The following is a 25,200-nucleotide window of genomic DNA, read 5'->3' as shown; positions in this document are numbered from 1 at the left end:
TGCATGACCTCAGAGTTGGTATATATATTTCCAGGGGGGGGGGTGTTCCCCTACATGAGAAGTGCAGGGGGGGGCTTGCCCCCCAGCAAAAAACATTGTTTCACTGTTCATTGTAGGTGCTTTCAGTGAACTGGTTTCAGTTTATTTGCGTTCAGAAAAAAAACTGCCTTCAGTGGACCAATATGTATCCATTGTCCTTCAGATGGGACATTAAACAGAGGCCCCATTTGACTGAGTTGGTGGTAGCACAAGTGGATGTAAAAGATCCTGTGGCACTTATCAGAGTAGTGGTAGTTCCTCATTGCTCTGGCAAAATTTCCCCTAAGTAGTATGAATGCTGCCTTGGGTCTACTCTAAAAAAAACATCATTGGCCTGTTGAGACTAACCCAGTCAACAAAGTGTAAATAAATAAATAATAAATAATTTATCTACACTAACTGCTAGTATTTTTAGAACTCAAAGTTATTATTTGACAGGCAAAACTTTCTCTGAATATTTATACAGAGTGGCGGGTGAATGTAACAACTGTTCTGAGGGGGAGGAGGAGATGTTGGGGAAAACTGAATAAAAAAAAAATGCACGGGAGAAAAAGAAAATTATATCCAAAGTGAGGGATTTCAGACTGTAACCTGTTAGGTAAATAACTTAACAGGTAGGAAAATGACCAGACTAGCTAGGGTAAGGTAGTTTAAGAAACCCGTATCTGTCAATATAGTATAAGTTTGTGTACGTAGTACAATATAGCTGGTACTAACATAAGTGATCTTTTTTAAAGTTATGTATCAAGCAAATGCTATTAACATGGTCAGTTATGAACAGAGGTTGATAAGTAGCCTCCTCAGATCACGTCTCACTTCACTATCTTAGGTCTTTATGCCTATATATACCAGTGTTATGTGCCAGCCATACTCTAGGTAACAGATCAATAAATATGAAATGACTCTATGCCACCTACCACAGCCAGTAGAAGTAAAGACGATCCAGCCATATTTTGCTGCAGTACATCTCACAGTTGACACTACACCCCTTAGAGCTGATCCAGTTGTTCAGGATTTGGGAACTTGTGTGGACATTGACCTAATTTTGACTATTATATATTCATTGTCATAAGAAAGTCCTTCTATATTGCTCAGCTTATAAACAAAGGTTGATAATAAACAACTTGGGTTGGCCAACTATTTACAATACTCCTTAAATGATACAATCCTTTTCTTCACTACGTTTAGGAATGTTAGACATGCTTGATCCTGTCTTACAATTTGATACTAGGGTCATTTTCTTCAGCAAACTAAGCAACTTTGTTATATTAATACCTTAAATTCATCATCAACCCACTTTTTTCCCATTTACTTCATGGGGTTGGAGTGTCACATCATCTATCTCCACCTCTCTTGATTCAGGTTGATTCAGTGCCACTCTTCTACCTTATTTGGTGGCCCTTCAGATCTTCTCTTACACAATCCATCAATTTCTTTGCTGGGTGTCTTTGTTTCCTCTTGCTTTCTTCTTGTCTGCCTGAAATCTTCTTCACCAAATCATCTTTTACTTTACTGCACATGTGCCCTGATCACCATAATTGGTTCTGTTTGACCTTCGCTACAACTGAAGTTACTTTAGCTTCTACTTTGATATCACAATTTTTCAAATGACCCATAGTGTGCATGCAACTAGCCATCTCAGGCACTTCGTTTCCATCACTTATATATAGGTTCATATAGGTTCATAGGTAGTACTAGGCTATTGGCCCTAGGGCTATACAAGCCTAGCCAAAAAGGTACCCTGGCTTTCACCACCCAAGAAAATTATTTTCCTGTGCCCCTGTCAAGAAGAACCACAGAAGTGATCCCCGGGGTGAATTTCCTATTACCCATCCAATCATATAGGTTCATAGGTAGGTACTAGGCTATTGGCCCTAGGGCCTATACAAGCCTAGCTTCCTTAACTGCTCTGCCTTTACTGCCCAGGTTTCTGCACCATACAGTAGTACTGGTCACACTACTGTTATGTGCGCCTTACTTTTCAGTTTCTTTGGCATTCTTCTGTCATACACTACCCCTGACAATCTGTGCCAGTTGACTGCAGTCCCTCTGATTCTAGCTTTGACCTCCTCTTTCAGACTTCCCTTTTCCACAACCACCCTTTCCAGATACTTGCAGCTGTTAACCTTTTCCACTATCTGTTAACCTTTTCACTATCTGCTAACCTTTCCACTATCTGTTAACCTGTCCACTATTTGTTAACCTTTTCACTATTTGTTAACCTTTCCACTACCTGTTAACCTTTTCACTATTTGTTAACCTTTCCACTATCTGTTAACCTTTTCACTATTTGTTAACCTTTCCACTATCTGCTAACCTTTCCACTATCTGTTAACCTGTCCACTATCTGTTAACCTTTTCACTATCTGTTAACATTTTCCACTATCTGCTAACCTTTTCACTATCTGCTAACCTTTCCACTATCTGTTAACCTTTTCACTATCTGCTAACCTTTTCACTATCTGCTAACCTTTCCACTATCTGTTAACCTGTCCACAATCTGTTAACCTGTCCACTATCTGTTAACCTTTTCACTATCTGTTGACATTTTCCACTATCTGCTAACCTTTTCACTATCTGCTAACCTTTCCACTATCTGTTAACCTTTTCACTATCTGCTAACCTTTTCCCTATCTGCTAACCTTTCCACAATCTGTTAACCTGTCCACTATCTGTTAACCTGTCCACTATCTATTAACCTTTTCACTATTTGTTAACCTTTCCACTATCTGTTAACCTTTTCACTATCTGTTAACCTTTCCACTATCTGTTAACCTTTTCACTATCTGTTAACCTTTTCACTATCTGTTAACCTTTCCACTATCTGTTAACCTTTTCACTATTTTCCCTTCTGTCACAGTTTTTAGCTTCTCGGATTTCCTCCATCTTCTGCCATGACAACTGTCTTTTCTCAGCTTGGTTTCATCTCATCTGGCTTCAGTTTTATATTCCATTTCTGTCATTTGATGAAGTTTCTGTCAGGGTCTGCTTGGAATGCCAAAATATCTGCATACAGCATCTTTGTTGATCTGACCACTCTGACCTGTTCACTAATCTAGGACATCACCAGTATGAATAGCACTAGGCACAGAGCTAAACCCTGAAGCACAGCCACTCCATCAGGGAATCCCTCAGTGAGTCCAAATACTGTTTGCACTTGTGTCACTGTATTCTTGAACATATCCTGCAATAATTCTACCAATGTTTCCAGGAATTCAAACCATTGCAGCACTAGCCAAATCAACTTACTTAGGAATTTGTCATATATTTTCTCCAAGTCTAGGAATGCCCATCTAGACTCCTTCCTCGTCTTCACCTTCTTCCCCACTATCTATCTGACTGCAGTGATTGGGTTGGTTGTGCTGCAATCTGACCTAAATCTGAACTGCTCATCTCCCACCTTACTTTCAATATTCTCTTACTATACATTTATCAGTCACCCCCTCCATAACTTTCATGCAGTATGACAGGAATTTGATATGTTTCTAGTGCCCACAGTTGTGAATGTCCTCTTTTTTCTCATACACTGCCACTAAAATGCATATTCTCCCATCATCTGGGGTATGCCATTCTCTGCATGCCACTTTAAGTACCCTTAAGTGCCATTTCTCTCAACTCACCCAACATCTGGATCTTATCTATTGTGATTTCATTTAAGCCTGCTGCTTTTCATGACTTCACTTTCCTTCTATGGCGGGTCATTCTTTGTCTTTTATCGTAGTTTGTGTATGGGGTAGTATAGATTTTATTTAGAAGATGCTGGAATTACTCCTTCCACCTGCCTTTGATGTCCTGTGGACTGGTGAGTAGGCCATTGCTGGCATCCCTTATGAAGGGTTTATGATGACTATCTTCTTTATCTTTCTGCCTTTGCTTGCAGCCTGATAGAGTTTCTTTGTGCTGTCTGCAGAACCACTTTCAAGAAACTGGTAAAGTGCCTCTGATGCCTTGTTCTTTGCTACTGTGACTGCTCCCTTAGTCTCATTGTTTGCCAACCAGTATTCCTTCTTAGCCTGGTCCATCTTATCTATCTCCTATTTTCTTTTTCCTGCATTCCTTCTATCTTTAGAATTTTTATTTATTTTTATTTATTTGACATTTGTTTACCAAGAGACTATAACTGGGCAATAACCCCTTTTCAGCGGAAGGCAGGGGGAGAAAACCTCCACAATTAAATCAAAGTTTACACACAGATAAAACAACATTGCATATACATAGTAAAGCACTATTTACAATAATGATATATAAGGCAGGTAGATTGCATATCCTGGAAGAGAAAATGCCGCAGTAATGAAGACAGAACAAAAAAATCATGACTGTTTGGTTAATACCTATTTATTATTTTGCCTTGTGCAGGATGTAGGAATGAAATTGTTTATAAGAAGTGGTAATGTTTAGTAAATCTTGAAAAGCAATATTATTTGTGAAGGCAAAACATGTTTTATAGAAAAAGGAGGTAACAGGAAAAAACAGATGGATGGAGAAGAGGATCATTAGTAAAGGAAGTTTGGAGGACAAGTATAGAAGCATTGGGATAGGATGAGCAAATATTGAAGAAACTCCCATCAGGAGTTGGGCTGTGTTTAAGTACTGGATTCTTTAAGTATATGTAAGTCTATTCTAACCTGAATGCAGAGGTGCATGTCCAAGTATCCCTGAGATGTTGTCTGAGTTGGCACTTAAATGCCTTTATATTCTTCAGTTATCTCAAGTGAGCAGGGAGGGAATTCCATTAATTTGATATGCAGATTAAATATAGTTTAAAGTGAGTAGGGAGGGAATTCCATTAATTTGATATGCAGATTAAATATAGTGAATCACCTGCAGTGTGTTGGACTATTTGGAAAAAGAATTGTTCTGTAGAATATAGGTAACTGTTTGAAAAGATAGGCTGTATGATAATGTTTACTGCTGGGTATTTTACACAGTTGTGATGTAGCTTGTGTGTTGTCAGTAACTGTGACTGATTTAGTGCATATGTCACCTCAAGCCAATTTTGCTGTTTCAGTGTAAGGCAGTGGTGAGTTATGTACTGCTGTGTTCTTGCAACCTTTGCTACTTTGTTACAGCATTACCCAAGTTTATTTGACAGAGAGTTTAGGTTTAGGTAAGCTGTAGCTATGAATTCTCTTGCCAGATCAGTGAAGAATGGTAATACACTATGTAAGGCGTCTAGTTTTTTTATGTGTATTTTTTTATTACTTGAAGTATATGATGATTAAATTTCATCTGGTCATGTATGGTCACTTCTGTCAGTTTTTTATAGTTTCATAGGTTCATAGATAGGTACAAGGATATCGGCCCAAGGGCCTAAGTAAGCCTAGCCAACAAGGTTCCCTGACATACACCACCCAAGAAAGTTATTTTCCTGGGCCCTGTCGAGCAGAGCCACCAAAGTGATCCCTGGGGTGTATTTCCTATTTGCAACAAAAACCAATGTCAAGAGAAAAAACCTTTAATAAAGAAGCAAAGCTTTCGGGTCCACACCCTTCTTAAATACTAAAACACATTACATCAGCAATTAAGACTTTAAATAGGAACACCAAATCCATCACATGACTACAGCCAGCCAAGCATGTGATAGAGCAACAATTAAAACATTAAAAAGTTACTTAAAATAGATAAAAAGTTAAAAATCAAAGTTTGTTCTGTTGTATTTTAACTAAAATAGTTTTTTGAGATACAGCACTGTTTAAACCAGGGGGTGGTCAGCCATCAAACGTAAAATCCACTCATATTCTTTCATTTCAAGCACATTGTTTAGGTCCCCTCCCCTAATGGATTTATATACTATATAATTACCCTAAACTTAAATGTATGGGAAATACCAGTGCACAGTATGTGCTTACATAATGCATTATTCTCATTTCCCCTACGTATATCCGATTTGTGTTCTATAATGTGGTCCTTCAAGTTTCAAGTGGTTTTACCCACATAAAATGAGGGGCATGACACACAGGTAGCTAAACAGACCACACTGACAGTAGTAAAGCTTGCTGTCAGCTTGAAATTATAGTTTACCTTAGTGATTGGATGTTCAAAAGTCTCACTTCCTTTACCTAATAAATTGGAACAGCATGTACAACTCATACAGCAAAATGTACCTATTCTTGTAGCTACTAATGGGACTGACTTAACAGGAAAATCTTTATAGCATCATTTGCTTTTTAAATTTCTGTAGCAAAAATAGGGCCTATCCCGTACAACATTCTTCACCTCGGAAGAGGCCAATAGAATTAGCCAATTCTTCTCTATTATTTGTTTCACATAATGTGACCGTACATTAAAAGTCATAATATATCTAGTTTTTTCCATAGTAGGCTTACAAATATCAGTAACTATTTGGTCATCAACTCCCATCTGAAAAATGGGTTTAGCATTTGTACCCCTTTCTGTTTTGACCCTATTGCTTAATTCTAACACTTGTGCATGGTCATATCCGCTTGACATAAATTCAACTTTCATATCTTCCAGTTGCTGAAGGAAGACAGAATCATCAGTGTTAAGTTTGCTTGCCCTTCTAAACTGTGCTAACATAACACCTCTGAAAACATGAGGCTCATGTATGCTGCGTCTGTTTAAATATCTCTCAGCATGTATCTCTTTTTTGTGGATACTGGTTTCAATAACACCATCCATAATATGTAGGTTTAGATCCAAGAATGTAACATTACTAGCAGAATATTGCATCTTAAACTTCAAAAAGGTCGTAGTTTTATTTAAATACTCTATATACTCATGGAGTTCTAAACTAGTACCCTTCCATACAACAAAAGAATCATCAACAAAATGTTGGTATAAACTAACCTTCTGGTTTAACACATTAAAATCACTGCGCACATATTTCTGTTCCCATTGATGTAGAACCAAATTTGCATATGTATTAGCCACTGATGTGCCCATTGCCACCCCAGATAACTGCAAATAAAAATCATCATTAAACAAAAAAACATTCCTGGTCAAAACAATTTCTAACAATGAACATAAAGTTTCTATTTCTTTAGCAAACATTGTTCCCTTATGCACCAAAAATTCTCTAATAGCTTGTATACCATCTTCATTGGGGATTACCATAAACAATGAGGTTATATCCAACGTTACAAACAAATAATCATTGCACTGTAAAGCACCGGTATCTAAGGTATCATACCAACATCACAGTTTCAAAACAAAATCAGTGGTATCCTTCAAAATATTAGGGCAATCGGGCAAAAATTTACTTAGTTTCCTTTGCGGACATACCAAGATAGGCTCGGTTATCTAGCCCTTTCCGGACACTATGGGTCTCATCGGTGGGTTTTTCAGTGATTTGTGTATTTTAGGAAGTCCATATAGCTGCATGGTAATGGGACATGGTACAGTGAAGTAATTAAATAAAGATAAATCTATGTCTCCACATAGCTGTAACTCAAAAATCAACATATTTACCTCACTAATATATTTTTTGACATCAAGTATTGTAATGCATTTAAAAGTATTCCCTTACCCCAATAGCAGTTCCATGGAGCGTATATATAGTTAATGTGATCCATAATGACCACTGAACCTCCCTTGTCAGCCTGCTTTATAACAATGCTGTTATCATTAACTAAAGCTTTCAAGGCTAGGGATTCATCATAAGTTAGATTAATTTTTTTCTGTACAGATCTAATTGTATAAAACTTTCTTAAATCTACCTCACATACATCATGAAAGGCTGTTAAAACAGGTATACTCAACAGTATAAATGTACTCCTTCTCTTGCATTCTATATCTGACTCTAATGGGTTCCCTTTAAATAGTATTTTCAAATTCACAGTTCTAACAAATTGTTTTAAATCAGTAAGTGCAGCAACGATGTCATCTGCTGCATGGGGAATAAAAGTTAGATCTTTCTGTAATAAAGATAAAGTCGGTGCCGTAAGTACAGCGCCAGAAAGGTTCACAGTACCTTGAATTATCTGCGGCTTAATTTGCCCTGACTACAGCAAGAACTTTGTTGTTTCTTCAGCGTATTTCCTATTTCCCATCCACTCATCAAGATTTTTCTTGAAGAGTGCTAATGAGGAACTTTGCTTGACATAGATGGGTAGCTTGCTCCAGAGTATGGGAAGGTCTGGAACAAGAATCTATCCCTGTCCTATTTATTGTGGTGACAAGGTTTAGGTCCCTAGAGCATGTAGCTCAGAGGGATTGGGATTTCTTTAGGTGTAGCATGTCCAACAGCTCTGGGTTTGACACAGCTTTATATGTTATGCAGAGATCTCCTTGGAGTAGGCGATATGCTACAGAATAAAGCTGGAGTTTTTCGAGACGGTCAGTGTAGGGCATCTGTTTGAGGCCAGTAATCCTTTTTGTGACGTACTTCTGTGGCCTTTCCAGCTGATGTCTTGTGAGGTATATTCCAAAAGGGGCATTGTACTCTATAACGGGTCTAATGAGTATCGAGTAGAGGGGAACAATGACCTCTTTTTTCCTAGATGAGAACCCTTTTGTGATGAGGTGTGCCACGTAGAAGGATTTCCTTACTATTATCAAAGGAGAGACTACTATCCACCTGGGTCCCCAGGTCTCTTATCAGACATTCGGCGTTAAGTAGAATGCCGCCTATGTGGTAGTTCATGGGTACAGAGTTTTTACCAAAGGGGATTGACAATGCACTTTTTGGCATTGAGCTTGAGGCCATGGCTCTGACACCAGGCATCTGTCTCAGTGAGGCCCTTCTGTAGGATGTCCAGATAATTTGGGGACTACACTATGGCTCCTAGTTTGCAGTTATCTGCAAACTTCATTAGCCAAAGGCCTTTTGTGTTAGCCTGTAGTTCAGAGAAGTAGATACCAAACAGGAGAGGTCCCAGGACTGAACCCTGTGGTACTCCACTTGTCACTGGTTTGAAGTCAGATTTGGAGTCTGCAACTTTTACAGTGTGGGTTCTGTCAGTGAGCTAATTGGCAACCCATCTTGTGACGTAGGGATTTATACCTAGTTTAGTGAGTTTAGCTATAATTCCAGAATGGGGCATGGTGTCGAAAGCCTTGGCGAGGTTAAGATAGGCTGTGTGAACCACCTTACCCTCATCTACAGCCTTGGTGACTGCCTCAAAGAAGTCGATCAGGTTCAGGAGGCATGATCTGCCTTTCACAAACCCGAACTGGGTGGGGTCTAGAGTTTGGAGGTTACCAATGTCTTTGTTTATGAGTTCCATGATGATACGTTCCTTGGCCTTACAGACCAGGCTCGTCAGGCTAACAGGGCGATAGTTCCCAGGATCAGTGGTGGCTCCCCCTTTGTGGAATGGGATAACTATTGCTGTGCGCCATTCAGTGGGCACAAAGCCTGATGTGAGACTATGATTGAACATGGTGCTTAGGTGGGGAGACAGTTCTTTCTGAAGTTCATGTAAAAGGCAGCCTGGGATGTTGTCTGATCCCATGGATGCTGTGTTTTTGGCTTTAGAGAGTTCAGCTTTTACCTATGTAGCTGTGATTACAGGGACTCTGCATTCTTCCTGTATAGATATGGGCCCTTTAGGGGGTGAGAGGGGGTTAAAGTTAGCACTGAACCTATCTGCCAGGACATTGGCAATATCAGTTGGTTCTGTAATTTTCATACCGTTGTGCTGTAACTCAGAGCAGATCTGGGTGTTGCCATTGAGATTCTTGACATAGCTATAGAATGTTTTGTGGTTGTCCCTAGAATCAGTGGCAATTTTGTTTTCGTAGCTAGCTTTGGAGGATCTTATAAGGGATCTCAGCTTTTTACTGAGGCTGATCAGGGAACTCCTCCACTCATGGGATTTTACTCTCTTTTGCAACAGTTTCTTCCTTCTGTTGTAGGGTTTGTTTATAGCAGGGGACCACCAGATTGGCTTCCTTTTTTGGAGGATAGCATCTTGGTTCTGTTTTGGATAGCACGATCCATGCACTCGTGTAAGTGCTTACAGAGTGCATCTGTGTAGGATTCAGCAGTCATAACTGTATTGTCCATCTGCATGGGTGTCATGAAGTTCACCACTTCTGTCTGAAGAAGCATGACGTTGGCTTTGGAGAAATTTTTTACCATGATTTCCTTAATGGGGGTGGGGGCAGGATGTGGATATCTACGGTGATTAGCTTATGGTCGGATCTGACGAACGAGGAGTTGACTTCAGGTGTGGAACACAGATCACTCATGTTGGTAATAACTAGGTCTAGTATATTGTCGCCCCTCGTGGGGGTGTGGATAAGTTGATCCAGGGCATTGGGATTTATGAATTTCAGAAAGCGTTGAGCGAAGGAGTTGGTACATGAGTAGTTTTCCCAGTTAATGGTGGGGTAGTTGAAATCGCCCATTATTAGGGTGTTTGGTTGAACCTCTAATATTTTCCAGTATCTCAAGAAAAGAGGAGTGAGAATCCTGGGGCATGGTGGAGGATCTGTAGCAAGCTATAATTTGGATTGCAGTTTTGCCCAGAGTTAGTTGCACTTGGATAACCTCAGATGCATTATGCTGAGCAACTAGCCTGGAGGTGTGGATATCCTTAATGAATATGGACTCACCTCCGCCTTTGGTGTTCTGGTCCAGGTTAGGTGGCCGAAAAGTGTGGTATGAGTTATAATCTGGTAATGCAGGGGTGATCTCTCGAGCCTTGAACCAGGTCTCAGTCACTGCACAGATATTGATGTTCTCCATTTTAAGGAGTGCCTCGAGGGAGTGCATTTTGAGGTTTAAAATATTTACCTCCTTGCTTCAAAATAAACACACAATTAACCTCCAGATGACACCTCAAAATAAACAACCAAGAAAATACTTTCTCTGTCATTCCAATTCCTACTTCTACTATCTAAATGTACCTACTACCATGCCCACGACCAATTGCCTTCAAAATATGTTATATCTGTTATGCATAACCGTTTCTCTTTTTGTGTTCCCAGATGAAGTTACAGTGCAGAGTTTGTTTGGGGGGACAAAGATGTTTGAGAGTATATCGAATGAGGTTTTTTTTTTTCGAGGGCAGGTCAATAGAAGTTGGGAATTGTGTAGCCAGGATTCTTTGGAGGAGAATGATTGCTGAGTGATCTGTTGTAGTATTGATAGGGTCTCAGCTGCACAGATGAGAGCAGAGTCCTTGCATATTATACTATTGTAGCATGCTTTAAGGCAGTGTGCATGTTATTTATGAATAGGTCAAACAGAAGGAGGGCAAATATAAATCCTTGAGTAACACCTACTAAGACAGGTAAAAATTAAGAGAAATCATCGTGCCATTTCACTGCCTGTTCTCTGTTTGACAGGTTGCTGTGGAGTGAAGATAATATCAAGACCAAAAAAAAAGAGTTTATGTAGGAGGGTTAGATGGCTGACTGTACCAAAAGCTTTAGGAAGATGAAGAAAGAGTACAGAGATCAGGTTACTTACATTTCTATTGTGATTAACTATGTCAGGGAAACTCAGAAGGGCAGTGGTTGTACTATTGTTAGGCCTGAAATTGCTTTGTTGGAGATAGGAGGTTGTTTGCTGTAATATAATTAATGAGTTGTGAATGTACTCATCTTTCTAGGATTTTGGACAGAGGAGACAGTATTGTAACAGGTCTGTAATTGGTGAGGTCTGTAGAAGATACCACTTTTTGTAATGGTATAACCAAGGATTTTTCCAAACTGACTGCACATACTGTTCTTTGGCAGAGCAATTTATCAGGATAGAGACAGGATACGTTAGAGGATCAACAGCAGATATAACATATTCCGAAGGCAACTGGTCATGGGGCATGGTAGTAGTTACATTTCGAAAGTAGAAGTAGGAACGGGAATGACAGAGAAAGTATTTTCTTGGCTGTTTATTTTGCAGTGTCATCTGGAGGTTAATTGTGTGTTTATTTTGAAGCAAAGAGGTAAAAATTTAAAAAATGTATAGGTTCAATTAAGAGGAAATGTTTGTAGATTGGTCAGAATTGTTTGGGGTAGGTTGTATAGATTTTTTTTATGGAGGCCCAGAATTGTTCTGAATGCAATGGTGCTTGTCTTGAAACTTAATATAATAGGTTGTCTCATCCTGACTTATGTCATTTTTAGTTTGATTTCTTAATAGCTGAACTGTTGTTTAGATGTTGGTGTTTTATATTTTTATTCATGTTCTCTAGGCTTTGTGTCTAGCATTCTTGTTTTGTTTAGTTGTCCTATTTAGCCATGATGCATGATTAGCCTTAATGCTTTTATTTCTTATAGGGATATGTTCATTTAAAATGTTTAGAAATGCTTGGCTAAATAGTGCCACAGCATCTTCAAGTAATAGGGTTTAACTACATTCCAGTAATATAATTCTAAGGTTCTGATGAAGGCTTCCCTCTGGAAATTCGTAACATTCCTCACAGCATTATAGTTGTAATGTTCATAGTTCCGTTTTTGGTATCAGACTGCAAACATTGGTAAATGATCACTTACTCTGCCTGGTAGAGTGCCATATGGTGCTCTTTTGGATACAGATGTGAGAATCTAGTCTAGTGTGGATTCTCTAGTAGTAATTTTATGACATCTAGTTGCAGTATTGAGTAGGTGTGTAAAGTTATAGACATGTATTATATTAGAAGGGTTAGCAAAATCTATTGTGTACCAGTCAAAATTCATGTTGCTCAGTGTAATACTTTATTATTGTATACTTATACAGATGCAGCAGAGATTCTCTTGCAGGATAGGGGTGTTAATGCCTGGAGGTATGTTTATGTATATTATGGTTGTATTTTTGTCTATGTTTAAGCTGTGAGATAAGTAATTCTGCAGGTTTTTATTGTGGAGTAGTATGAGGGAAGGGGTGCATTCCGGAGTATTTTTCTGAAGTACTGCTACTACACCTGCTTTCTTATTTTACATATCTAGAGCTAGTATTTTATATCCAGGGGCTCAGATTTCTTTGTCTTTTGTTTTCTTCTTGAGACAGCTTTCAGTCACCAAGATATCAGAGGACTTATGGTTGATCCAAGCATGAACCTCGGGTAATGTAATATTAATGACTCTTGGGCTGATGTTAAAGAGATGTAGTCCTACCTGATTTGTGACAATCAGCGAAGGTAATTGCAGGTGTGTAAGGAAATACTTGATAAAAGTGGTGGTGTTTGTGTTAGGCCAGGATTGGGTAGATGCTTCCACTTAGTTTTAAGGATAGGTATGTATGATGATAACGACATTGATCCATTTGCACTTGATCTTCTGTTTTATAGGTGTTTCATTGATCCATGGGTTATAATTTGAAAAACGTATTTTCAAGAATTCAGTAGAGGTGGTTTGGTGTAAAGTTGGAGATATGTGAAAATGATGTTTTTTACTACTGTGGGTGGGTGCTATTGTCACTGTGAAGAGTGAATTACTAGTGAGAAATGGCGGTTATAGATTGTGAGTTGCAATACCAAAGGAGTTGTGGAAGTGCTATTATGACTGTATTATGATCATAGGATCATAGGATCATAGGACATTACTAGGCTATTGGCCTTGAGGCCCTTACAAGCCTAGCCAAGAATTTAGCCCATGTTCCAGCAAGTTAGCACCCTCTACCACTGTCCAGCAGGGACAGAGGTGGAATCCCAAGGGTGTATTTCCTGTTCCCCATCCAGCTATCCAGGTTGCCCTTAAAAAGGTTTATTGAGGTACTCTGCTTTACGTGGAGAGGGAGTCTATTCCACAAAAGGGGGAGTCCCTGGGATAGAAATCTGTCCCGCCAACAAGTCCTATTGATGTCACAGATCAGGTTGAGGTCACACGTGCAGGTTACTTAAATGGTACTTGACTTGCGGATATGCAGCAGTCCCATCATGGTGGGGTCTGAGATTGCTTTGTATACCAGACAGAAGTCACCTCTGAGGAGTCTGTAGGAGACTGAATAGAGGGATAGGGCTTTTAGCCTATCTGTGTAGGGTAGATGTTTGAGGAATCTCTGTGGTCTATCCAGCTGCTGCATGTGCCTTGTGAGTTAAATGCCAAAAAGGGCATTGTACTCAATAATGGGTCTTATAAGTGAAGAATACAGGGATGTTATGACCACCTTGTACCCGGATGAGATACCCTTACTAATGAGGTGGGCCATGTAGAAAGCTTTCCATACAATGGAGGCAATATGGTGGTCAAAAGTCAGTTTGCTATCAACCTGTGTGCCCAAGTCTTTCACGACTGATTGCATGCTTAATGCCTTATTATCAATGTGATCATTTGTGGGGACATCACTCTACCCAAAAGGGATGATGATGCTTTTTTTGGCATTCGTCTGAGGCCATGTTTCTGGCACCAGTCATTTGTTTGGGTGAGACTCTCTTGGAAGATGTTCACATCACTAGGGGAACTGATGACAGCACCCAGCTTGCAGTGATCTGCAAACTTGGTCAGCCCTAGCCCACTAGATTTGGCCTGCACTTCTGAGAAATATATCCCAAACAGCAGAGGCCCAAGATCGATCCCTGGGGTACACCACTTGTTATGGGTCTACTACTTGAGGTGGCTTCCCCTATATTGACTAGGTGGGCTCTATCAGTGAGCCAGTTTGCTTCCCATCTAGTAACATATGGATTGATGCCTAGTTGAGAGAGTTTATCTATTATACCTGAGTGGGGAATAGTATCAAAGGCCTTGGCCAGGTCAAGGTAGGCAGTGTGCATCATCTTCCCTTCATCTATGGCCATGACATAGGACATTTGAGTAATAGTGCAGTTTAGTTGGTTAATATATTATATGACTATTGAGAACAATAATCTTGTGTAACTGGTTGATTGGGTTCAGTGGGAGGAGCTGTAAATACTTTAAATGTATTGTAATGGGGTGGGGATTTGGGCTAGGGTAAAGGAATTAGTGAGCTCAAATGTAGGGATGGTGAACAGACTGGAGCCTTAGTCCTATAGAGTACTGATAGTTCCAGAAACTGTCTATTACAATGAAAAACTTACTTCTACTAAGACTTCTGCTCTACTTAGTGCAGTTCACAGCTGGATGATAGGCTACAATATCTTGTCCTAGGGATTTTGTTTTGAAAATAGTGCTTAAACATGAGCACTACTAACCAGAGAGGGAACACAGAGACACAGGAAGTTAGATAGGGAATCCTGACTCTGCCCTAGGCCTTGCAGTGCAGCTTTCCTTTGCAAAACAAAAACATGTTATTTGGTTTAAAAAAACACAGGTCAGTGAAATTATATTGTGAATGTTATAATAGTAACAGGTGCTTGTGACTTAAAACGATGGCAGAAAAAAAGAAGAAAGAAACTGGAGCTGCTGTATACTGCCTGAAAGGCAGAAAAGTGGAATTGCATTGAGATATTAACCTTTTTCCAAGAGGAAAGAAATAAAGTGCAGAAACTATTCTATGAGAGATAACACAGACAAGGGGAAATGCCACTACTGGTAATTCAAACTACTGCATAAAACAGCTACAGGCTTGGATGTTTAGTGTACTTAAAAAGTTAAGAATGCATTTTACATTGGTCTAGGATATTGAGCCTATTAAATGTATTATAATTATGATGGAGCTCTCAGACTATCTGCCCCTGGCAGGTATGACCCTAGCATTAAGCAGCATTCCCCCTTCTCCAAGAATGATGTCCCAATATGAGGAAAATGTCATTGACTTCAATAACTGACTTAGTTTTTGGTGTCATTTGAAGGGGGTCCAATATTTGTCGGCCTTGGAGGATATGATCAACAAACCATCCTGCTTCACCAGGGATGGCCTACATCTGTCCCTTTCTAGGGTTTCATTTCTGGTAAAGACACTGTCCAAATTTTTAGGCAATTCCACCCTGATAAACCTGCCAACATAATGAAACAAGCAAAGGCAAATATGAAGGTTTGACTGATTAATGCAAGGATACTAACAAAAAAGTCCACTTCCTACAAGCCCTTCTCACCCTGGAGTACATTGACATACATGTAGTGACTGAGACACGTTTTAAAATAGCAGCGAGTACTCTGACTGTGCAGAGGTATAATACCTTCCACATGTTTAGACAAGCTAATGGGCAGGAGGAGAAGAAGGTAGAGGAGTCTCAATCTTCATCCAGAAGAGACTCACATCAAGGCTGGTAAAGAAGCATCATGCATCAGAGCTTCTTCATGTCTAAATAACCATCAGAAAGGTCCTGCACCATATATTAGATAGCCATAGAACTCCGTCTATGACAAAAAGCAACAATGCCTATCTACAGGAACTAGAATTACTCAGTATTAAACCCAATACCGTGTTCCTATTAGATCTAAACTACCCAACCATAGATTAGAAAACCTATACCACCACTAGTGCACAAGGTCAGAAATTCCTGGACTTTGTGAATACAGACTGCCTGTAACAATTATGTCCGGTTCGACTCTCAGTTAGAGCATCTTCTGCATGGCAATATGCATGAATGGGTGTACCTTCGTTGAAGGTTGTGCGTCAGGGCTGGTAACTCGGCATGTAAAAATCAGCTGCCAATCATTAGCGGACCGGAATTCCGCTGTGGCGACCCCTAACCGGGAAAAGCCGAAAGACACAACAACAAAAACAACTCACTAGAGGGGAACAACATTTTGGATCTTGTCCTTACTAATATGGGAGCACCTTGCACTATTCCTTGCATATCTTCAGCACTTATTAGGTCTGACCATAAAGCCATCTCCTCCAAAATAAAATTAAAATCAGAGATTCCTTCCACACACGGTACCTTCTAAACATTTCTCTAGGAGAACTACATTGATACATTGGCAACATTAAAATAAGGGATCCTTTCCACCCACAGTACCTTTTAGAAATTTCTCTAGGACAAACTACCTACTCCTAAGTGACACATTGGCAAGTTCCAAAGCCCCACCATACACAGTTAACTCCACTGGATATGCATAAATGTGCATCACCACAATATACCAGCGTGGAAACAGCTGCATAAATGCAGCTGTACCCTGTAGGAATAAGTTCAGTGCAAGCCCCAGAAACAAACCCACATGATGGAACCATAATATTTATTTATTTATTTATTTAACATTTGTTTACCAGGAAAGTCCAACTGAGACAGAATCCATTTTCAGTGGAGGCCTGGGGAGAAAGGCTCCAGATGCATGTCTTTGGAATGTGGGAGGAAACCCATGTGAATGCAAAGAGGACATGCAGACTCCACAGAGAAGGCACCCCAGCCAAGAATCGAACCAAAGAACCTCTTGCTGTAAAGTGACAACGCTAACTACTACACCACTGCACTGCCTTAAGCATTACAATAAAAGAAAGAGGACTTTGATCAAAAGTAAGAAGATGAATTCTCAGAATGACAGATCCTTCATCACTGAAATAAACAACCAAATCAGGAGCCTAATAAAAATCTACCAAAGGCATGTTTGAGGTTAAAATAGTTCCCCATGCCAAAGACAATCACAAGGCCTTTTTGTTATTTATTTACATTTGTTTACCGGGAATGTCCAACTGGTCCAGAAGTCCATTTTCAGTGAAGGCCCAGGGAGAAATGCTCCACAGAAATATAAGGAAAATTCAGTAGTTAGACAGTACAATAGTATACATATAGTAAGATGCAGAATACACATCAAATAGTTAGTCTATACAAAGAAGTATTCAATACAGTTTTCTAGTAGATACAGGTTCAAAAAGAAAAACAAAAGCATTTCAGCAAAGATCACTGTGATAAAAATAAAATTAGTACTGTGTACATATTAGATAATAGTTATGAACAAATGAGATTTCCTTTGTGTGTGTGTGTGTGTGTGTGTGTGTGTGTGTGTGTGTGTGTGTGTGTGTGTGTGTGTGTGTGTGTGTGTGTGTGTGTGTGTGTGTGTGTGTGTGTGTGTGTGTGTGTTTATGTGTGTATAGGTTTGCTATCAAAATGTCGACCAGCAACACATTGTTCCAGTCACAACTTTGAAAAAAAGTACGAATGTGAGAGTAATTGACTACACACAATGTCGAATCTGCTCAACAAATTCAGCAGATTCGACATTGCTATCAAACAGAGCATGTGACTGCCATATAGAAGCACACGTAATGTGAAACTCCTATATTTAACATCACAGTTTTGCAGGGGGTCAAGGCCCCCCTGCACCCCCCACACCCCCTTCTAACTATATATTCCAATTCCGAAATTGCACTACCACAATCTCTGTGCAATTTTTTGAGTTCATATCAGTGAATGCACAGTAGCATTCACTGATATGACTTTCAAACATGGTATGCTTGGCAACACAGAAATTCAGACATCTGTAATTTATTTTTCCATGTGCGGAGCATCCACATTCGATATTATGATAGTATGATAGTAAACCGTGTGTGTGTGTGTTTGTGTGTGTGTGTGTGTGTGTGTGTGTGTGTGTGTGTGTGTGTGTGTGTGTGTGTGTGTGTGTGTGTGTGTGTGTATACATATACCTTAGTCTTACCATATTTCTGCTTAGTTTCTTGCCATACTACATGAAAATTTCCATATATGTATTGTATTGTATTTTTATCCATTCTATATATTCCTTTATTGCATCTTATGTAGTTACTTCAGAAGTATGTATACTTAAAATGTGATCTGTGATTATCTTTGTTCTTACTATTTGTTTACGTAAACTTTTTTTTGGGAGCTTTCCTCCTCGGGTCTCTGCTGAAAAAGGGCTTCTAAAAACCCAGACAGACTAACCCAGTTAACAAATGTAAAAATAAATAAATAAATTATATATATATATATATATATATATATATATATATATATATATTTTTTTTTTTTTTTGAGTAGTAACACTGAGGAGAGAGAGACAATGAGATAAGGAGTAGACAGTATGTTGAGAGAGTTAAATATATCTTCCCAGTCAGGTTTGGCACAGGGGCAATGCCAGTTTTTGGATAGATGTTCAAATCGTAGTTGTTTGAAACTGATAGATTCAGGTGTGTTTTGCAGGGTGTGGGGTAGTATTTGATTTGAGAATAGGGCTTTGCCATGAGTGTTGTTAGCTTTGTTTACGGTGAGAAAGTTTCTGTCTGCAGATCTTAGCCTTTGTGGGCATGAGTAGGAAACAAGTTCCTTGAGGGATGGGCAATTGTCAGGATGGAAGATGATATTGTGTGTGAATTTAAATTAGTAGAGATGGAGAAGGTTAGGTAGCTTGAGCCAATTTAATTTATGTAGAGCAATGCAATGGTGGGTTTTGTGGGAAAGGTTGGCTGCAAAGCGGGCTATTTTGTTGTAGCAAGTTTCTAATTTGGTTAAGTCTGATCTTTTTAAGTTGGTAAAGAGGGGGAAAGCATATAGGAGAATAGAGAGGAGGAAGGTTCTGGATATACTAGCCTGCTATTGTCAGTCAGGAATGGCTTGCTTCTGTACAGTGAGACAAGTTTGATGTGAACTTTCTTAATTGTTATGGCTATGAGTTAGTCAAATCTGAGTTTGTTATCGATTGTCACACCAAGGAGTTTTGTATGCTCAACTGGTTGGATGACTGTGTTATTTGTTGAGAGAATGGTGAAAGGAGGAGTGGTCAGTGATTTTTTACTACTCGCAAATAGCATTATCTGTGTCTTATTGGGGTTGAGGATTAGTTGTGATTTACTTATGTTTCCATATCATTAAAAGCTTGTTGTGTTACTATTTGGAGGTCCGGTAAGGTATCTGCTGAGCAGATTAAAGTTGAATCATCCGTATACTGAACTACTTTATCGTGTGTTGTGGATGAGGCTAGATCATTGGAGAAGATGGTGAAAAGAAGGGACCCTAGTATGGATCATTGGGGGACTCTGACTGAGGCAGGCAGAAGTGGTGAGAGTTCAGATTTCCATCATACTGCTTGTTGTCTGTCTGAAAGATAGCTTAGGAACCAGGAGCGGGAAGCCTTTGATAGGTTTAGTGAGACAAGAGTATTAAGGAGTTTCTGATGGGAGACAGTGTTGAACGCTTTTGACATGTCTAGGAAGACTGATGCTACCTGCTGGCTTGAATTTATGAGTTAGTTGATGGTGTTAGAGATATTAATTAGGGCTGTGGTGGTGCTGTGTTTCCATCTGAAACCATGTTGGGAGGGAGAGATAAGGTTGTGAGATAGCAGGTATTGTAGTAATTGAGCATTTATACAATTTTCCAGAATTTTGACATAGGGGTAAAAGATGGCTATGAGTCTGTAATAGTTTAATTCTGTTGATGTTCCTCCTTTATGTAGAGGGGAGATACAGGAAATTTTCCATAATTTTAGGACATATTGTTCTGCTATAGACCTGTTTAATAGAATGGAGATAGGCAGAGCTGTGGTATCAGCTGAAAGTTTTAGGTACTCACTGGGGAGTTGGTTAGCTACTAAGGAAGAAGGTTTCAGTTTTTTCAGCATTGGTGTTAGTTGGGACAGGTTTGAGGTCAAAAGAGTTGTTTTTAGTTTCCACATTAGGTGGAAGAGACAGTGGGGTGTAATTATTCCCTGTAACTATGGAGAGGATGGTGTTTATAAAGTAGGTGTTGATTTGTGAAGCAATACTCACGCTTTTGTTATTGGTTGTTGATTCTGGGGTCGTGGCTTTACCTGGGTTGAGGAGTGAGTTAATTGCCTGCCAGAACGTTTTGGGATTGTTTTCATATTTGTTTTGCATAGATGTATAATATGTTTTTTGTCTAGTTTGAGTTGTTTTTTTGTTTGATTGCGGAGCTGCTGGTATGCTAACAGATTTTTATTGTCTTTTGTTTTCTGGTATTGAAACCAGGTTTTGTCCCTTAGTTTTTGAAGTTTAATGGTTTCTTTTGATATCCAGGGCAATCTCTTATTTTTAACATGACATGTATGAGTTGCTGCTAAGCTATTTAGAATAGCTAGAAATGTGTCACTGAAGTATGTTATGGCCTGGTCAAGTTGGAGATGATGGAGTGGTATCCAGTTACATTTATTGATCATGTCTAAGAATGCTTTGTTGGAGAAGTTTTTGGTATTTAGTACAATTTTGTAAACTGTGGTTCCGGGTGGGTTGAGCTGATAATGGATTAAGTTAATAGGTCTATGGTCACTTAAATTATTTGGAAATCATCCGGGGAGATAGATGTGAGTGGTACTGTTAATAAGTGACCAGTCTAAGATAGATTCCCTTTTGCTATGTTTATCTGTTCGAGTGGGAAACTGAATTGTTTGGGAGAAACTATGTAGATTTATGAAGGTAGAGGGGTTATCACCAGTGCATGTGTTCCAGCCTAAGTTAAAGTCTCCTGTGATAATGGGTTTGTGGGTAGATTTATGAAGGTGGAGGGGTTGTCACCAGTGCAAGTGTTCCAGTCTAAGTTAAGTCTCGTGATAATGGGTTCATGGGTAGATTTATGAAGGTGGAGGGGTTATCACCAGTGCAAGTGTTCCAATCTGAGTTAAAGTCTCATGTGATAATGGTTTCATGGGTGTAGGTTGAGGCTGTCCAGGCTATGAGTTCTAAGTCCAAAAAATGCCAAAAGCAACAAAGTATTCCTCAAAACCAGAAGGAATTATACAGCAGAAGCAATAATATGTCCTTTATTTAGACTTCAGCTCACCAACAAATAATAAAAACAGCATACAGAATGTATAACTTGAGTATGAATTAAGTGCTTTCATCCACCATCATGTGGAGTTCCTCAATGGCAGTGGGAGTATTGTTGGGAGGTATATTTTATTATTTATTTTTATGTATTACATTTGGTAACCGGGTAGTGTCTGACTGGGCCAGGGACCCATTTTCAGTGGAGACCCAGGGAGAAAAGCTCCACAGTAGTACAAAACAACAATACAAGCAATAATACAATACAAGTAATGGTACAATGCAATCGATAGTACAATGCAAGTACTGGGGGTATGTTATATACTGAAACAAATTCAGATAACAGAGGATAGAAATTAAGATGAGAAAAGTAATAGAAGTGGGTAAATAATTATCCTGGAGAGTGGCAAGAGCACACCAATGACCAGTAAGGCGTTCCTTTAGGAGTGATTTTGAACTGATTGTGGATAGGGTTTTTTGCTATTGTCTCTGGAAGAGTGTTAATAGGTTCATAGTTTCATAGAGAGGTACTAGGCGATCGGCCCTAGGGCCTACACAAGCTTAGCCCAAACATTACCCTGGCTTTCGCCACCCAAGAAAATTATTTTCCTTTGCCCCTGTCGAGCAGAGCCACAGAGGTGATCCCTGGTGTGAATTTCCTATTTCCCATCCAATCATCAAGATTTTTCTTGAAGAGTGCTAATGAGGAGCTTTGTTTGATATAGATAGGTAGTTTGTTCCAGAGTATGGGAAGTCTCTGGGACAGGAATCTATCCCTCTAGCATGTTCTGTTTATTGTGGTGACAAGGTTTAGGCCCCTAGAGCGTGTAGCTCAGAGGGATTGGGATTTCTTTAAGTGGAGGATGTCCAACAGCTCTGGGTTTGACATAGCTTTGTATGTTAGGCAGAGATTGCCTCTGAGTAGGCGATATGCGACAGAGTAAAGCTGGAGTTTTTTGAGATGGTTTGTGTAGGGCATCTGTTTGAGGGTGGTAATCCTCTTTGTGAGGTATTTCTGTGGAATTTCCAGTTGTTCTAGATGTCTTGTGAGGTACATACCAAAAGGGGCATTGTACTCTATAATGGGTCTAATGAGTGATGAGTAGAGGGGAACAATGACCTCTTTTTTCCTGGATGAGAAACATTTTGTGATGAGGTGTGCCATGTAGAAGGATTTCCTGACTACTGTGGCGATGTGATTATCAAAGGAGAGACTACTGTCCACCTGTGTCACAAGGTCTCTTATCACACTTTCGGTGTTAAGTAGACTGCCACCTATGTGGTAGCTCATGGGTACAGAGTTTTTACCAAAGGGGATGATAATGCACTTTTTGGCATTGAGCTTGAGGCCATGGCTTTGACACCAGGCATCTGTCTCAGTGAGGCCCTTTTGTAGGATGTCCACATCGTTAGAAGTTTCAATTATGGCTCCTAGTTTGCAGTCATCTGTAAACTTCATTAGCCAAAGTCCTTCTGTGTTAGCCTGTACTTCAGAAAAGTAGATACCAAACAGGAGAGGACAAAGGACTGAACCCTGTGGTACTCCACTTGTCACTGGTCTAAAGTCGGATTTGGAGTCTGCTACTTTCACAGTGTGGATTCTGTCAGTGAGCCAGTTGACAACCCATCTTGTGACAGGGATTTATACCTAGTTTAGTGAGTTTATCTATAATTCTAGAGTGGGGGATGGTGTCAAAAGCCTTGCCGAGATCTAGATAGGCTGTGTGAACCACCTTACCCTCTTCTATGACTTTGTTGACTGCTTCAAAGAAGTCGATCAGGTTTAGGAGACATGATCTGCCTTTTACAAACCCGAACTGGGGGGGGGGGGGGTCCAGAGTTTGGAGATTAGCAATGTCTTTGTTTATAAGTTCCCTTAAAACAACCCTCCTTGAACTGTACTACTGATATAACCAGCATTTCCTATAACTAAAAAGTTCATCTCTACTTGATTCCCAAGTAGACTATTCTCTATCTGTAAAGCCTAGCACTCCTACACAGTACTTTTTTTCACCTTGATATAATTATAGCCATGATGATACGTTCCATGGCCTTGCAGACCAGGCTCATTAGGCTAATGGGGCAGTAGTTCCCGGCGTCCATGGTGGTCCCCCTTTGTGGAGTGGGATAACCATCACTTTGCGCCATTCAGTGGGCACAAAGCCTCACTATGACTGAACATGGTGCTTAGGTGGGATACTAGTTCATTCTGTAGTTCATGTAGAATGCAGCCTGGGATGTTGTCAGATCCCATGGATGCTGTGTTCTTGGCTTTGGAGAGTGTGTTTTTTACCTGCGCAGCCGTGATTACAGTAACTTTGCATTCTTCCAGGATAGAGATGGACCCTTTAGGGGGTGAGGGTGGGTAAAGTTAGCACTGCACCTATCTGGCAGGATGTTGGCAATACCAGTTGGTTCTGTGTATTTAGTGCCATTGTGCTGTAACTCAGAGCAGATCTGAGTGTTGCCATTAAGATTCAGGACATAGCTATAGAATGCTTTGTGGTTGTCTTTAGAATCAGTGGTGATTTTGTTTTCATAACTAGCTTTGGAGAATTTTATGAGGGATCTCAGCTTCTTACTGAGGCTGACCAGAGAGTTTTTCCAGTCATTGGATTTTACTCTTTTTTTGAAACAGTTTCTTTCTTCTGTTGTAGAGTTTGTTTATGGCAGGGGACCACCAGATTGGCTTCTTTTTTTGGAGGATAACATCTTGGTTCTGTTAGGGATAGCATGATCCATGCACTCGTGTAAGTGCTTATAAAGTGCATTTGTGTAGGGTTCAGCAGCCGTACCTCTATTGTCCATCTGCATGGGTGTCGTGAAGTTTGCCACTTCTGTCTTAAGAAGCGTGAAGTTGGCTTTGGAGAAATTTGTTACTGTGGTTTCTCTAATGGGGGTGGGGGCAGGATGTGGATGTCTAGGCTGATTAGCTTGTGGTCGGATCTGACCAACGAGGACTTGACCTCGGTGTGGAACACCAGTCACCCGTGTTGGTAATGACCAGGTCTAGGATATTGCTGCCCCTGGTGGGGGTGTGGATAAGTTGATCCAAGGCATTGGAATTTATGAATTCCAGAAAACGTTGAGCAAAAGAGTTAGTGCATGAGTAGTTTTCCCAGTTAATGATGGGGTAGTTGAAATCACCCATTATTAGGGTGTTGGGTTATACCCTAATATTTTCCAGTGTATCAAGAAATGAGGAGTAGGATTCCTGGGGCATGGTGGGGGATCTGTAGCAAATTACAATTTGGATTGTGGCCTTGCCCAGAGTTAGTTGCACTTGGATAATCTCGGATGCATTATGCTGAGCAACTGGCCTGGAGGTGTGGATATCCTTAATGAATATGGACACGCCTCCACCTTTAGTGTTTCAGTCCAGGTTAGGTGGCTGAAAGCTGTGGTATAAATTATTGCCTGGTAATGCAGGGGTGCTTTCTGGATCCTTGAACCAGGTCTCTGTCACTGCACAGATGTTGATGTTCTCCATTTTAAGGAATGCCACGAGTGAATGCATTTTGAGGTTTAGACTTCTAGCACTGAGTAGCATTACCCTCTGATTTTGCTTGCTAGTACCTGTTATGGTGGTGAATTTGTCATGTGAACCTTGCATAAAAAAGGCACTATGGGGTGGCAAGAGCCTTAGCCAGTATCTGGAATCCCAAGGGTGACAGGTGCAGTCCATCTCTTGCAAAGCATCGTGGTCTGTCGATCATGTCATCCCAGGAAGACAAATA

Source organism: Protopterus annectens, chromosome 2.part1, assembly GCF_019279795.1.
Source record: "Protopterus annectens isolate FY-2018-M chromosome 2.part1, PAN1.0, whole genome shotgun sequence".
NCBI lineage: Eukaryota > Metazoa > Chordata > Ceratodontiformes > Protopteridae > Protopterus > Protopterus annectens.
The sequence above is the reverse complement of the archived record's forward strand: the minus strand, read 5'-3'. Positions refer to the sequence as shown.